Consider the following 17285-nt stretch of genomic DNA (forward strand, 5'->3'; position numbering starts at 1 on the left):
AAGATAAATTCATATTTATATTACTGAGATTTACATCACAATATAAACAATATAGCCATTAAAGATTTGGTCATTCAAAGCCCTAGATACCTAATGGATGAAGAATGGAATAGAAAATAGCAGAGGAAAACAATTCAACATGCAGCTATTATGATTTTATAATGCTAATATGAAAGAAATGGAGCTTTTGTTTTTCTGAAGAAGAAAGTTTAGTTTAGTAAGTGTTCAGTTGCAATGAGTCTAAAGTCTTTTCCTCCAATATATCAAAGAGTACTATACTCATCCTCAGAAATGTACATCAGTAATTTGAATTAGCTTTGGTTAATATTAATTTACTTGTGTAGCAAATATGTTAAAATATTCGCTCTCTTTCCTTCAATATATTAACATACATTTCATAATTTACTGTCTCTTAATACAAGCCTGAAATCACTATATCAAAGTAACACAAAGAGAAAAACAAAAATAACCTGATACAAAAATCAGAAACCCTAAATTATGTGAAAAAGTCCACAATGTAAAAACTAAATCTGAGCAAGAGAAAAACAATGGCAGAAGATCAACAGAAGTTTACTCTAGCTCTCTCTGATAAAATAGAGATTTAGTATCCTAGCAGGTACTCCTCTTCTAGAGGGTCACACCAAGTCAGCTATAATATACAATTCAAAAGAAGATTTTATACTGTTTTCACAAGGAAACAGAAATCTATGAAAAGGTGTCCAGCCAGGCAGGTGACTGCTGTGACTGTTTTGGCCAACATTTTCAAAAACTCATTTGCAGTGTGAAAATAAAAAGGTAATATGGAAAAAAGCAGGAACAGAAATGTACATGAGAGAAAGCCACATCCATTCAGAGAGACAATCCACCATACCACTGGACAGTCTGAATTGTCACTGGAACCACAAGTTTGATCATCACAACGTCTCATCACAACTGGTTTCTACTCCTACACTTAATGGTCGAAACAAAAACCTAATTCCAGAAAAGCAAATCACAACAGAAGACTAAACCAACACTTGCAAATCAACCAAGAACATAGAGATTTACCTATTAAGATCATAGATCCCCCAAAAAGAAAACCTCCAAATGGACAGAACAAATCAGAAAAATACAAGAAAAGTGATGTCAAAGTAGTATAATTCACACAGTAAATAACCAGGCATTAGAACAGACAATCAAGGATCTAGAAGATAGTTACCAAAATACATTACATATATGGCTGGAAAATGTGATTAATGGAACGATAGAAAACCTCTACAAGAAAATTTGTGAACAAGATGAGACCAACCAATCATTAGAAAAATAATTCACGGAGACTACAAACAGAAAGATAAATAAATTCTGAAAATACAAAGGAGTCCAAGAATAAAATGGATGCCTAGTTAAAAGATATGAGAGAAGACAGAGCTAAGAAAACAACCCTTGCAACTCCCCCACCCAAAGTTAAAAATGTACAGAAAGTCCATGCAAGACCTAAAACAAAGCATTAATAGGATAGAACCCCTAAAAATGACCAATTAGAAGACAGTAGAATATCTCCACAGTAAATAGATGACATAGAAGATAATCTCAGGGTCAAAGACAGAATAGGCCTAATAGGAAAGAGGAGATAATCATTTAGAAAACCTCCAAGAAATAAGAAATGATCTTTCCAGAACTTCAAAAGTCAGTTAGAAGATCAAATTTCAGGGAAATAGGTATCAAGAAGGAGAAGAGCAAGAAAATAAATGGATGGGAAGCATATTACAAAATTCTAGCAGAGAACATGCCAAACATCCAGCAAGATAGGCTCATTCAGAGAAGAGAAGGCTATAGAAACCAAAGAGAATTCTAGAACTGAACAATCCACCACCACATCATAATCCATTAGAGGATCATTAATGATCAAGGAAAGGATTCTTAAAGCTGCCATAGAAAAAAGATTCATTATTTATATAGGATATACAGTCAGAATAAATACAGATTTCTTAGCTGATATGGTAAAAAGAGAGCCTGGCATTCTATATGACAAACATTAAAGGTAAACAACTACCAACCGTGAGTATGGTCCCAAGCCAAACTCTCCTTTACATTTAAAGGATATATAAACATATTTCATGAAAAAGAAAACTTGAAACAACGTTTGTCCACCAAATTATCAGGATAGAAGTTAATCAAATATATCCTACATAGAGAATGTCAAGAAGAAGAGGAACTGGTTATATAAAATGCTCCCTACTAGAGAACAAGGTAAATATATTAAGAGTAGATGAGGCACAGCTCCTAACAACAGATGTATAACATAGCAGGATTTATCAGATATTTCTCAGTCTTAACTCTCAATATCAATGGACTTAAATTTCCAAATAGAAGACATAGATTAGATAGTAGCCTCAAAAAACAAGACGCATCCATATAGTATCTAAAAGAGACACATTTTATTGACAGAAACAAACACATACTCAAACTAAAAAGCTGGATGGAAAATTTTCAATCAAATGGAGACCATAAACAGGCCACAGCAGAATTACTAACATAAGATGAAACAGAATTAAAATTAAAATTAGTAGGAAGAGACATTTATATATTGATAAAAGCAACTCTCCATTAGGAGGATATAACAAGTCTAAATATTAATGCCCTGAATACTGCAGCATCCCACTTCATCAACCAAATACTATTTAACCTAAAAAGACATCTCAACACATCATTCCCTTCCATGGATTGGTTATGCAGAAAATCTCAACCAAGAAACTGCAGACCTAAATAACTACATTGACCATCTATCCCTTACAGACATCTACATGATATACATTCAATGTCAGACTATACATTCTTTGCAGCAGCTCATGGAAGATTCTTCAAAATAGAAAATACCTTATGTCACATAGAAATTCTGTCCAAATTGAAAGAAAAATTAAATGAATTCCCATTTCTTGTCAGACCATAACAAAACAAACTTAGTATTAAACAGCTAAAGCCAAAAAAAAAAAAAACAACTCAAACCCATGAAGACTGAACAAAAAGTTACTGAATGACCAGTGCAACACTGAAGGGATTAGAATGGAAATCTGAAAGTTTCTAGAATTTAACAAAAAGGAACACACAAAATACCAGCTACTCTGATATTTGCAGTACTTACATGAAAATTTATAGCTCTGTGTGCCTACAGCAAGTAATTGGGGAAATCTCAAATGAATATTTTAATTATGTAGCTCAAGCTCCTTGAAAACAGGAAGAAGCCCTAACCCAAGGCAATAGACAGAAACAAATAAAAAGTTTAAATCAGAAATAACTAAATAAAGACAAAATAAAACATAGAAAGAATCACTAAATCAGAGTTGGTTTTTTAAATAAATTAACAGACTTGACAGACCCTTACTAAATCTGACTAAGATGAGAACTTATGTAGATAAATAGATAAAAAGCACACAGATTGGGAGAAGATCTTTAGTTGCTCTGCAACGAGCAATGGCCTCATATCTCAAATATATTTAGAGCCCAAAAAGTTAATGTCACCCAAAAAACATATCCTCCAAGAAATACCAACCCTCTTAATAAGTGGGCTACAGATGTAAAGAGAGACCTCTCTGAAGAAGAAATATGCATGGCCTAAAGACACATAAAGAAATACTCAACATTTCTGGCCATAAAAGCAATGCAAATCAAAGCAACATTTAGATTCCACCCTCACCCCAGTTAAAATGACCATTATGAAGAAAACTAATAATAAGAGATGCTGGGCTGGTGGGGATGTGGCCAAAAAGGAACATTACTAGACTACTGGTAGAAATGTAAACTTGTTCAAATACTCTGTAATGAAGTATAGAGGTTCCTCAATAGAGCTCCTATATGACCCAGCAATGATGGATCAAGAAAATGTCGAATATATTCACAAAACTCTATGCTTCCATCAGAATGAATGACATTGCCCCATTAGTAAGGAAATGGAATCACTTGGAAAACATAATAAGTCAAACAAGCGAGACCCAAAGAATCAGAGTCTACAGGTTTTCACTCATTTGGAAAAAATAGAATATGTCTAGGATATTCACAATAGCTCAATAGCAATATGCATATCACCATATAAAATGATGCTTATTGAAATGTGCTCCAAGACATGGATACAAGATGATTGTATAGTGAACAATTTTTAGTTATTTCTATTTAGTTTTTACCCTTTGGTTTATTCCCTGTAGTCACTGTTTTTTTTTTTTTATTTCTGTACCCTTTGTCTTATAGATAAATTAATCTGATTTGGGGAAGGGAAGGGAAATCACAGAAATGGTGGGACAAAGATTAAACAAAGCAGCAATGATATACAGACGATATGTTAGAAATGAACTTCACAACTTTGGGGGAGTAGGATGTCAGGGTTGGGGGAAGGAGAACAAAATGAGGAAGGGGTAATACTGTTAAAAAATGTACTCATGGGGGTGGGAAGGTAGCTCAGTGGTAGAGCACTTGCCTTGCATGCCTGTGGCCCTGGGTTCGATTCCTCAGCACCACATTGGCAAAAAGAAAAAAAAACAGAAGTGGCGCTGTGGCTCAAGTGGTAGAGCACTAGCCTTGAGCTGAAGAGCTGAGGGACAGCGCCCAGGCCCAGAGTTCAGGCCCCACGACCGGACCCCCTCCCCACACAAAAAATTTAATCATTACTTATGTAACTTTAACCCACCCTTCAGTATATCACCTTCATGATATAAAATCCCCCCCCAAAAAATAAGAGAACTCACCCAAATAGAGAAAATTACAGACAAAAATGAGACATCACAACATAAATAAGAAAAAATTAAGAAGTTTACAAGAGAGTACTTTGAAAACCATATGCCAATCACCTGGAGAATCCTGGAGAAATTCATGCTTTCCTATACTTGATCTGAACCAAGAGGTAACACATAAGAAGTAATGAAAATGAAATGTCAATAAACCACTTTCCATTCCAGAAAAATCTAGGACTCAATGAATTCACCATGAAATTAAGGCCTGCAAAGAACTTACAGTAGTTAGAACTAACTCTTCAATGGAATAGAAAGAGAAATAGAATTATCAAAACATTCTATGAGGCTAGAATTAGACTCTTTCCCAAATCACATAGGGACTCACCAAAGAAAGAGAACTATGAACCCAGTTCTTTGATCAGCATTGATACAGAACTTCTTAAAAAATTCTCACCAACCAATTTCTGCCACTAACAAAAAAAATCACATCGTATGATCAAATAGGATTGAGCATAGGATACAATTGGATTCAATATTCTTGTCAGTAAACACAATACAAACCATCAGCGGAAGCCAGGACAAGAAACACATCATTGTCTATTTGGATATAGAAATAGCTTTTTAACAACCTGCAATACCCCTTTATGATTAAAAAGTTATGAGAAGCTAGGAATGCATGGAACGTTCCTCAATATACTACTGATTATGTATATGATAATGATAATTAGCAATTACGTAACAGTGGAAGTATGGAGACATTAAAATCAGGAATGAGACAAGGATGTCCACTCTCTCTACTACTCTTCAATATGGTAGTGGACTGTCTAGCAAAAGCAATAGGGAAGAGAAAAACATAAAGAGGATCCAAATAGGGAAGAAGTAAACCTATCCCTTTTTACAGATGAAATGACCCTATAGCTTCCTGCCTTAAGATAGTAAAAGTGATGTTAAACTTCGGCAATGTAGCAAGGTATATAACCCACAAAAATCAGTAGTTTTTCTGTTACCAACAGTGGGATGAACCAGGCTGAAACCCACAAAAAACCTCATATGTATTAACCTCAAAATCAAAACAAATCTAAACAAAAGACCAACAACAAAACTGAGAATTAATTAATTTAACTAAAAATGTGAAGGACCTCTACTGTGAAAACTTTAAAAATATAAAAAGGGAAACTGAAAGAGATTCAAGGAAATGGAAAGTCTTTCAATGCTCCTGGTTGTAAGAATTAATATAGTGAAAACTGCAATACTGCCCCCAAACTATTAACAATGCAATACTTATCAAAATCCCAACAATATTCTTCAATGCATTAGAGAAAGCAATTCAAATTTAATATGGAATTACAAAATTACAGATGAAACAGAAGGCTTAGAAATGAACTCATGGGCTTATAGTCATCTTACACACACACACACATACACAATAGAATTCTATTCACCCATTAGAAAGGATAACTTTTCACCAGTCTTAAGAAAAATGAAAGGCTTGGGAAAATTCTACTAAGAAAAAAGAGAAAGGAATGCAGACAAAATAATATAGGTTCCATGGATTCATTCAGTTTTGGTATCTACAAGTAAACAAGACAGATTCTACCTCTTCCTAGTTAGAACGTTCATTATGAAGAAAGCTAACAATAGCAAATGCTGGCATGGATGCAGCCAATTGGGTACTCTATCACACTGTTGGTTGGAAATTAAATTGTTCAAACACTGTGGAATGCAGTACGGAATTTCCTGAAAAGAGTAAATATACATCTCCTTTAAGACCCAGTAATTCCCCACATGGGCAGTAATCCAAAAATTAACAAACAAGCTCACATGAAAGCTACAAGTATAACCATGTTCAGTGCCCAGGTCCAGAGTTCAAGGACTGGAAAAAAAGTTACCACTGCTGGCATTTGTTTCGACAAAAATGAACCCTTTGACATAAGATACCAAATCATTCTATTTGTAATAGCTAGCATAGGACTTAAAGGTAGTGGGTGACAAAATGGCTTCTTTGTTGAATATTAGGAAAAGATGTAGGCAGTCCAAGAAAAGGGAGATTTTGTTGTTGTTGTTGTGAGATAAGAATCTCAAGGACTTTCTTGCCCAGGCTGTCTTTGAGCCGCAGTCCTCAGATCTCAGCTTCATGATTAGCTAGGATTACAGCTGTGAGTCACTGGCACCAGGCTAAAAATGGAGGATTTTTAGAAAAGAAAATCCACCTCTTCACTTGTGTCTGCACCTCATATATCACTATTAGAACACTTCACCTTCAACTCATTTCATCAGATATTTGTAAATTTTCTCTTTTCCTTCATGCAGGAATACTGCAGCCAGTATCAACTCAGCTGTGGGACTGAACAGTTGTATGGCAATTGCTAGCACCTAAATCAAGAACTGTTACATCAAAACAAATGAGACCCACTTTTGGAATAATTGTTTTCTCTTTGTATAACAAATCTTTGCTTGATTACTTCCTAATGTGACTAATGACATTTTCATTCTCTTCAGCCTTCTCCCACATGTGGTGAAATATTTAAGAATTCAAAGATTTCCATTGATAATTCATTAAGCTGACCTCTAAGAAAATGTGCATTTCTGGAATTTGGTTTTCTGCCTAGGCTTTCTATGATTTATTTGTTCTACAAGGAATTTTATTTTCTAATCTTTGTGTGATCAATTTTAGTCTCTCTGTTCAGTCTTTCTGACTCTCTGGAGTCTCATTTGAGTCTGCCTCATAAAAAATATATTATTGATCAGCTAAATGACTTTCAGCTTCTGTTTTTTGCCTGACTTCATGTAGTCTGTGATAGCAGACCTGACTGGCTGTGCTTACTGGAGTTTTTGTTTGTTGGTTGGTTTTGTGTGGTTTTTTTTTTGTTTGTTTTAGAGGTCTAGGATTACTATTCAAGGTAGTAGCTTCTCTGGGTCCCAATGATCCCCTGACCTAGAGTCAATGAGTTTTTCTCCTAAAGATACAAAGAAACAGCTGACTAAATTCCTGTTAATTGTCTCAAAATGAGGCAATCTGGCATCCTTGCAAAGCCATCAATAATCCTCTGTAACCACTTATAGAAATGGTCTATCAAGATGGCTTTTCAAGGTTGACTGTGAAAAATGTTCATTTCCAATTCAGCACCATGAAACAGATCACATCCCATGGAGCAGACTTTTGGAAGAAAGGTCTCCTTCCTTCCTTCTCTTATGATTCATCAAACCATAATATTCTGCAGTTGTGGCCAGCCTGGAGCACATTTTCCCAAGAATATTCTGTAGTGTAAAAGAGGACCAACTATGAAAATAAATGTGAAAATACTTGTCTACTACAGAGTGATTTATCTTGCTTTTATCTGTTGTTATTTTCATTACATCAAACACATGGATAAATTATATTGGGATTAGACAAGTGGCAAAAGATTAATGGAATAAACATTCAGTTTACTTTCATATATCCAATATAATGCACTTAACCCCTTATGGAAATTTAAATCCGACTGTAGAAACAATGTCAGAAATATAAAATAAGCCTCAATATGAATGATCTGGCACACATACACCATCATCTACTCAGAAATTCAGTCTCTCTTTAAATATTTATTTAGTACAAAATAATAAAAATTTAATTAATGAATGTGACTTTTAAGTATCATCTGAAATACTCCTCGTGTATATGATTGTATATGTTTTAGATGTCACCTAGACAGGAATTAAACATGCATGTAAAATTCAAATTTCCACAATTTAAGCTAGATTAGAGGAGCCATACCCTCCTGTATTGTGTGGTGTGAATTTTACTACAATGCTGAACCCTTCCACCTAATACCAAGAGTGAGGTGCAATAATTTATTTTTTCATGTTAAGATGAGTGCTAAGTGTAGGATACACTTTGAATTATTACATTAATTTATTAAAATTAGTTTCATTTTTTCCTTTTCTATATCTGCAGAAAGTAAAATTATATATTAAACATTCAATATGAAGTAATCAATAATAAGTAAACTATTACTAAAATGATATACTATTAAACTGTGATTTGAATTATAGTTCTAACAAATTGTGATGTAAACAACATTTAATAGAATTATGGGTAATGTTTATTAAACTTACCACCTTGTTATTGTTTTCTAATTGTGTCATTTGTTATTCTTGATCCAAGTCATCTCTTCACCTCAATTGTTTATTTTTCTATTTTATCTGTATTGGTTTGCTGATTATGCATTTTGTTTTCCCTTTTTAGTGACTGACATGAGGCTGAAAATCTGTACGCTAGTTTATTACTTCCTACATTAAAGTCAAGTTGCTGCTCTCCACAGCTGTTATACTTTCTTTGTATAGTACAGCATTTCCCCTAGTCCCACCGACTGTATTGCTGCTCTCATATATATATATATTTTTAATTTTATTGTCAAGGTAATGTACAGAGGGGTTATAGTTACATAATTAAGGTCATGAATTAATTTATTTTCTATCTTGTTACCCCTTCACCCATTTTTCTCCCTCTTCCCTACCAACGCACCTCCCAAGATCGTTTCCAAGCTATTGTTTTGTGAGTAACACTGTTGCATAGTTTCCCCCTTTGTCCTTTGTCTCACTATTTTTTTTTCCTTCCCGTTCCCCAGTTCGGATCAACATATTTACAATACGCATGGTACCAAAATCAAATACAGTGACTACAGGGGATAAACCATAGGTGGGAAAACATAAAAAAGGAAAAAAAATAAATCATGTAGTACATTAAGAACAACAACAACAAAGAACATGTCTTGGAGTTCATTTCACTTAGAATCACCTTATACGGTCATATGTACATAGCTATTGAGCTATTCTGCTCATCTACTAATATTATCCTTGATGTACACAATAATGCTCCATATTACCCAGTAATCCTACTTCTGGGCATTTAACCAGATGGCCACAAACAAGGCCACACTAAAGCTACCAGCACAATTATGGTTATCACAGTAATATTTACCATAGCTAAGATATGGAATCAACCCTGATGCCCCTCAGTAGATGAATGGATCAAGAAAATGAGACACACAGTCACATACACACATACACACACATACTATGCTTCCATCAGAAAGAAAGTTACTACCTCATTTGTAAGGAAATGAAGGTCTTGGGGAAAATCATATTAAGTGAAATAAGCCAGACTTAAAAAAACATAGTTCCCATGGTTTCCCTTATTTGTAATAATTAGTTTACATCAAGGATAATCTCATGTATTTTAATTTGACAGTTTGTTCTATGTTGAGCATGCAACATTATTGCTATATTGTTTGTTATCATTTCTGCAAACAGGCAGGTATATTGAAAAAATTACGTTCATCTTATCCATTACTGAAAGAAGAACAACTAAAAGAGCAACCTTACTAGGAAGAACAACTCCTACTTATTTAGCTTCATTCCTATGTAAGGCCAATGTTGTCCCTTGTATTCTCATGTACATTTCAACTCTATACCTCATACTGTATATCTAGTATCTTCTACATTGTGAACTAAATGCCCCAGATGTTCCACTTTGCTTTACTTAAAAAAAAATTCTGTCTTAATATTTGAGGTTGGTGTGTGTGTGTGTGTGTGTGTGTGTGTGTGTGTGTGTGTTTGCGTGTGTATGTGACAGTGTGTGTGTGTTTACAAAGATCAGAACACAACATTTTTCTTCATTTCCAATACATTTTTCAGGTCATTGTAAGTTGTAGCTAATGAGAGCAGTCTCTTGTTATTTTAAGGATGAAACAGAAAAAGATATTTGTGCTTGTACCACAGTTGCTTTAATAGTCTGCAGTTGAACACTGAACATTGACTTATATCTTGGCTGCTCTTATGAATAATGTGAATAACAATGAACTACAGATTTATTTTCGAGTTACCTAGAGAGAAATAATCACATGATTGGTGGGTCACATGATATCTCAACTTTGGATTTCTTTAGAAACTTGCATACTACTTTCTACAACAAGAATACTAACCTGTTTTTTGACCAATAGTGTAGATAATTTCCTTTTCTCCACACTCTCACCAACATTATTACCTTTTCTTCAAAGGTAATAAAGGGCAGGTTTTTACTATCTGCATTACCCTAGACTGGCCTTAGACTTAAATCCAACCTCCTAAATGCTTGGAATTATAAGCCTTTACCACCATAACTGGTTCTACTAATTTTTTGATAAGTTATAATAGTTATGAAGTTGTATCATAGTAATTTTGAATTATATTTCTCTAATGACTTCTGCTCAAAAACCATTAAGGCAGCATAGAAGTTGTATTAAACACAACTTTGTAAATCCACAGGCAATTTTCAGGGCTTTATTGAGAACATGTCTATTCAAACCTTTTGTCCATTTTTGATCCAGTTTCTGTTAATCTCATCTTTAATCTTGCTAAATTAGATCAATTATCAATTCAAGGTAGTATAAAAGAAAAAAATGTAGCAACTCCTAACATTTTTCAGTTTTTAATAACATGGTATTGCTTAAATCATTTTGTGTTAACAATTGACAGTATATAACTCAATTTAGTTAGACCTGTTACAAGGCTGTAGTTTATTTATTTTACATTGATTGTTCTTTCCAAAGCCTGTTTGTCTAATTTCCCTTGGTTTCTTTCAGTCTCAAGTAGCTCAGATTTCAAACTGAAGAATAAATGGAAGTAAGCAAACAAAAAAAAAATACAGTTCCTCTCATCCGATGATGCCTGTATAAGAATGAGGAAAGAGTTAATCCTTTTAAGGACCTATGATGGGACAACAAAAAAATGAATTTATTCTTCTATGTCTTCTTTATCTTTGCGATGTAACTTAAATGTTGTAAAACACAATATACTGCTTAGATAATTTTATGTTTTATCCGTTTTGCACATTTTCATATGGATTTCATCTCAGTCTACAACATTCTTTCATCATTCTGTCCCTGATATTTTTACACTATCAAGACATAAGATAACCAGTTTGATTTACAGCAAGAGAAGTTATCCACCTGGCTTCCTTGGAAGCAGAGCATGATCAATAGATATTACTTCTGGTTGCTAACTACATGTAATGGTTTCTGTACTACTTATCACATTCTATTTAGTATTTTAAAAAGAATGCTGGCTAAACTCAAAGCTCATTCCTAGAAGTTTATGTTAAGTATTTCACAAGTTTTATTTCCTTAATTCTTAAGATAACATTTGCTATAATGCTAATGTTATTACCATTTTAGTGTTGGGAAGAATTGTAATTAAAGGCAGTAAATGCATGACCTAAAGACACACACAGTGAGGAAGGAAATGAGTCAAAGTTTCCAAAAGTCTTTCAGCAATACACAAAAGGTAGATAAAATCTCTCCATTCTATGACACTCTCAATTCAATATTCATATTGCCCATGGTGATTGTTTTCTGTCACATTTGTCTTCAACACAGATTGTGTTGGTGACATTGGGTTATCATGCTCAGAGCTGAGCTTATACATTGAGGTCCAAAGAGAGGCAAATTTCTTCTGTCCCACAATTCCAGTATCCTTTTTAAAAAGTACTAAAACTTTTAAATATCATCATCTACTTTCTTATAAGTAACCAAAAATTTAAAAAAATCATAAATAATCACGCCAAAATGCTTTAAAATTGGAGATGCTAAAACATGCCCCTCTGAAGTAAATTTTCTTCTACTTTTAACCTTATTCTGAAAGTCTTTGCTGGTTTGTCAGACCTGTAATCCTAACTACTTGGGATACCTACTCAGGAGCCTGAGATCTGTGGATAACAGTTGAAACCCAATCAGGGCAAATGAAATTCATGAGATTATTTTTCAAAAATTTTAATGAACTAGCAAAGGGCCAAGAATGGAGATGTAGCTCATTTAGTAGCACACCAATCTAGAGAGAAAAGGCCTTGCAAGACTTGAAGCCCTGATTTCAAACTCTGAGCACGCCAACACACATGCAAGTGCTTAAGCACATGCGTGTGTTCACAAACATATTTATTCAAATTACCTTCATATCGGAGTTTTGCATGAATTTCTTTGCTAACGAAATTATATGAGTAAAATAAAGGAAATAAACTCTTCCATCTCAGAACATTTTTATACATTTTTATTGTAAAAATATTGTACAGAGGGGTAACAATTACATGAGCAAGGTAATGAGTACATTTCCTAACAAGCATTGTTACCTCCTCCTTTATTGTTCCTCTACCATCCCTTCCCTCCCACCTCCACAAGTCCATTAACCCCCTCCATTTCCCGGCCTCAATTGTAAAGTTCACTTTACAACATAGTGTATTGTGCATCTCATTGTTACATGGGTCAACCTGTATCCCTAGTTAAACATTTTGGTTTTTTTTGTCCTTCCTCTCAAAAAATTAGAGGAGAGTATAAACAAGATGTAGGCACACCAACTTCAAATACAGTGAAAACAGGTGTTATAGCATGGGGGAGGAACATGTAAAGAAACAAAAAAAAAACACTCTGCACGTCATAAGTATGTAAGAAAAAACAGCAAGAAAAAAAAAACCACTTGTGTCCCTAACTTGGGGTTCATTTCCCTTAACACAATCTTATCTGGTCATATACACATAACTTTTGACCTTTTCTGCTTATCCCAGACATATATTAGCTATTGAAAATTAGAGAAACCATGGGACCTACGTTTCTTTGGACTTGGCTTACTTCACTTAATTTTTTTCCAAGTCTTTCCATTTCCTAACAAATTGGGCGATGGAATGCTTCAGAAATTTGCCTGCCATCCTTGCACAGGGGCCAGCTAATCTTCTCTGTATCATTCCAATGTTAGTGTATGTGATGCTGAATTGAGCAAAGAACATTTTTTATATATAAATTGTAATTGATTTTCTTAAACTAGACAATACAACAAAACGTAAGTTTAAAAGAATTGTCATGAAATTTTAGAACCATGTACTTCTTACATAAGTACACATTTAAGAAAAAATCAAGATTGACATGTCAAAAACAAAATAATTCCAGATATTTGTTGTTCAAGAGATGTGTAGGAGGAGGAATTCAATTATTCTATACAACGGACCTGTCATAATGAACACTGCAGCAAGTGTTAAGGTTTGTTAAAATATTTAATGTTTTAAATATATTTAATTTTGGGAATTTGCTTATATATGCCAAAACTGGGGCTGTTTGGCAGGTCATAATACTTTTCTATAAAGTATTTAAGATTTATGGTAGCACATAACTACTACTAAGTATGTACATTTCAGAGTTTATTGAAACCTTACTAATGAGAAGTTGCAAAGTCTTTGTGTAAAGGAGCAGAATAAAGAGTTGACTATGTTAACTACACAGTTTCTGTTAAAACTGTAGGCCTTCCTTACTTTATATGTTAGTGAGGAACAAATGATGATATAAGCCATATACAAATTATGAGATTAACTATAAATGGTAATCTTAGTGGGTGATTTGAACACTACTCATAGCCTATAAAATTCTTGTTGAACGTCATAATCTTAGCCAGTGTTAAATGTAAAGAAATATGACAATAATAAAATCTAATTTGTAGTACACTTCAAAAACTGAAAAAATGATAATTGTTTTTTATTTTATTAATCATTTTTATTTAATTATTGGTTTTCTTTATTTGTAGCATTGTTTTTCTTGTAATATAATACAACTTTTTGTAAGTTGTCATTAGGAGATACTTTGAGAAGGGTATTGGGATGGCCACACCATTTTTTATAGGTGTATGTGAATTTATAAAGAGGGAAATTAAGAACAAAATATGTATTTAAAAAATGATCAAGTAGAGTCTGATTCAGGAGTGTTGATACATGTCCACACCTAAAATATTAGCCCTAGGCTGAAGCAGAGTTATTACAAAGTTGAAGACAGAAAAGTGAGAGACTTTGTTTTGTTTTGTTTTGTTTCCATTTTTATTTTGTTGGACATGGGGCTTGAACTCTGGGGCCTGGGTGCTGTCCCTCAGCTCAAGGCTAGTGATACCACTTGAGCCACAGCAGCACTTCCAACTTTTTCTGCTTATGTGATGCTGCGAAAAAAAACCCAAGGCCTCATGCATGCAAGGCAGGCACTCTACCATTGAGCCACCTTCCCAGTACCTGAGAGACTGGATTTTAAAAATCATCTAAACAACATTTGCTTTCTGCTTTGGGTTATATAATGAAATATATGAGTATCTTGTTATGTTTTTGTGCATTGTCATACTTCTAAATTTATACTAACTTCACCCACTTTATCCTTGTCAAAGTCATGAAATACCTCTGAGAGTTTGCTTCTGTGAAGATTGTTTTGTATTTATAATTTCTTCTGAGTCATTTTTATTTTTTATCAAAATCACTTTATATTTCAAGTTGATGAGTATTTACCCAGAGACAGGCATATAGAGGATTTAGTTTAACAAGTGAACATTAAAATTAGAGCTCAAAAATAAAAATGAACCTTAACACATATTTTCATAGCTTTCCCCACATTCTCCCTAAAAGAAGACAATATTAAGAATGTCTGAGGGAGGCTTTTTAGCTCCAATTTTCTTGAGCTTCCTAGGTTTAGAATTCTTTTTTTTTTTTTTTTTTTTTTTGCAAATCCAAAGTCTTTTACTAGGAATCATATGTGTGTGAAGGAGTCAGGCAGGAGTCCAGTTTACTTTTATCATGGTGGAGGTAGTCAGGATGGTCTAGGTGAGGCTGCTTCTAGGTTAGAAGAGGTGGATTGGATCTGGGCTAGGTTGTGTCCCTTAGATGGACTGTCACACTTCCTACTGTGTTACCTGAAGATTTCTTAGAATTCTTAAATCACAGAGACATGCTGTAATGGGAGTAAGATTTTTTGGTACACTTTTCCCTTCAGACTGTGTTTCTCATTCTTCCCTTTTCTCAACTCCATTATTAGAGATTTTTCTCAGAGATGACTCCATCTCCAACTTTTCACTCTTCCTAGCTGGACAAATGAATTTGCAGATCAAGACTCTTAGACAGAAAGAATTTAAGAGCCTGAATCTAACACACTTCTCTCATACACCATCCCTACAAAGACACAAGTACCAAAGCAGGATACATAGTTTCATTTTTTTCTAGCAAGGCCAATGCATGAAGTTGCTTGCTTCTGAGTGTGTCTGTTTGTAGCTCTTCCTGATGTTGCAGATTAACTTTATACCTAGTTCCATTATCAGCTACCAGGAATGGCATGTTTAGACCATCCAGGAGGTTGGCTCAACAGGGCGGCTGGATGTGTAGGATGCCTCATGAATGGCACAGAAGATCTCTGTTGGAAATACCGGGGGCAATTAAGGTATCCTACAAACACCATCTCAGCAAGGCAAAGTTTACTCCTGCAGAAGGCATCCTGTTGCATGTCCAAGTTGAATAAGCACACTGGCTAGGCAGCCCACCACTGGCTCCCATGAATTTGAGCTTTGGGATCATCTTTCATGATGGATCAAAATTTTGACCCCTTTCAAACTAGTCAAAAGCTTTAATAATCAACCAAATCCGAACACCTGGCCATATGAAAAATAACCAACTTTTACTCAGCTCGTGTTCTACTACTAGTGCCATGTCTCTAGCCCCTAGAACTTCTCTAAAATAGCATTAGTAAGGTTTTGACTACCTTTACAAGGACAGTGCTTATATCAGTCAAGCACTTCAAGATTTAACTTCTACAATTCTCCCATCTGATTTTGCTTTCTTTTCTTCCAAACAATAATCATTGACTTTCCTATTCAGCAGTATCCAATAAGATATTTTGATTTAAAAAAGGGTTTGATTAAGGCAGTTTTTCAGTCAGTCACTGAACAAAACCTGTTATAGAAGAGATAAAGCACCTGTGCACACATTACTAAGGAAACAATTACTAAAGAGGTAAATATTGCCACCATGACTCATTGTTAAAATGCTCATTCTGTCATCAAACTAGTAAAGGGATCTGCCACCACACACAGACACACAACCTTTTTTATAAGTGACTGGGGGATTGGTCTTGGGTTTGATCTCATGCTCTGGGCATTGTGCCAGAGCAGTTTTACTCAAGGCTACCACTTTAGCCACAACTCCAGTAGTATCTTTTTTTGCACCTTCATTGGAAATAAAAGTCTCATCTTTCCTGTCTGGGTTGGCTTCAAACAAAGATCCTCAGAATTCAGCCACCTGAGCATTTAGGATTATACTCAGCATCATCTCAGTTTTTAGGTAATTTGTTTCCAGTATTCAATCCTTGTAAGTCTTTCTGTATCATTGGCCTCCAACCACCACACAGATTACCTTTGAAGTACATTTATTCTTTTATTTTTATATATTTATTGTAAAAATACTGTTCAGAGGGGTTAGTTACATGAGCAAGGTAAAGCATACATTTCCTATCAAGCATTGTTACCACCTCCTTTATATGTCCCCTACCATCCCTAACCTCCTAGCTCCAAAACTACTCCATACACTCTCCCCGACCCCCGCCTAAATTGTAAAGTTTGTTTTTCAACAGTGTCTTGTGCATCTCATTGTTACAATGGGTCAACCTGTATTCCCCTTTAAGTTTTTTCCCCTTTTCCTCCTCAATCTAGTGAACTCTATATACAAGATGGAGGGCACCAACATCAAAAACATTGGAAACAGTGGTTATGCGGTTTTGGGTGGGTGGGGGG

At 34.6% G+C, this 17285-nt stretch overlaps 1 non-coding gene across 1 annotated transcript; it reads right to left on the reverse strand.

The window, feature by feature from the left end:
* Nucleotides 1–13372: 13372 nt before the first annotated feature.
* Nucleotides 13373–13484, reverse strand: LOC122116346. The gene has a single exon (XR_006148947.1). It is a non-coding gene; the product is annotated as a U6 spliceosomal RNA (small nuclear RNA).
* Between the last annotated feature and the right edge of the window lie 3801 nt (nucleotides 13485–17285).

The sequence above is a fragment of the Dipodomys spectabilis genome, unplaced genomic scaffold, assembly GCF_019054845.1.
Source record: "Dipodomys spectabilis isolate Male_0828 unplaced genomic scaffold, ASM1905484v1 ptg000131l, whole genome shotgun sequence".
NCBI lineage: Eukaryota > Metazoa > Chordata > Mammalia > Rodentia > Heteromyidae > Dipodomys > Dipodomys spectabilis.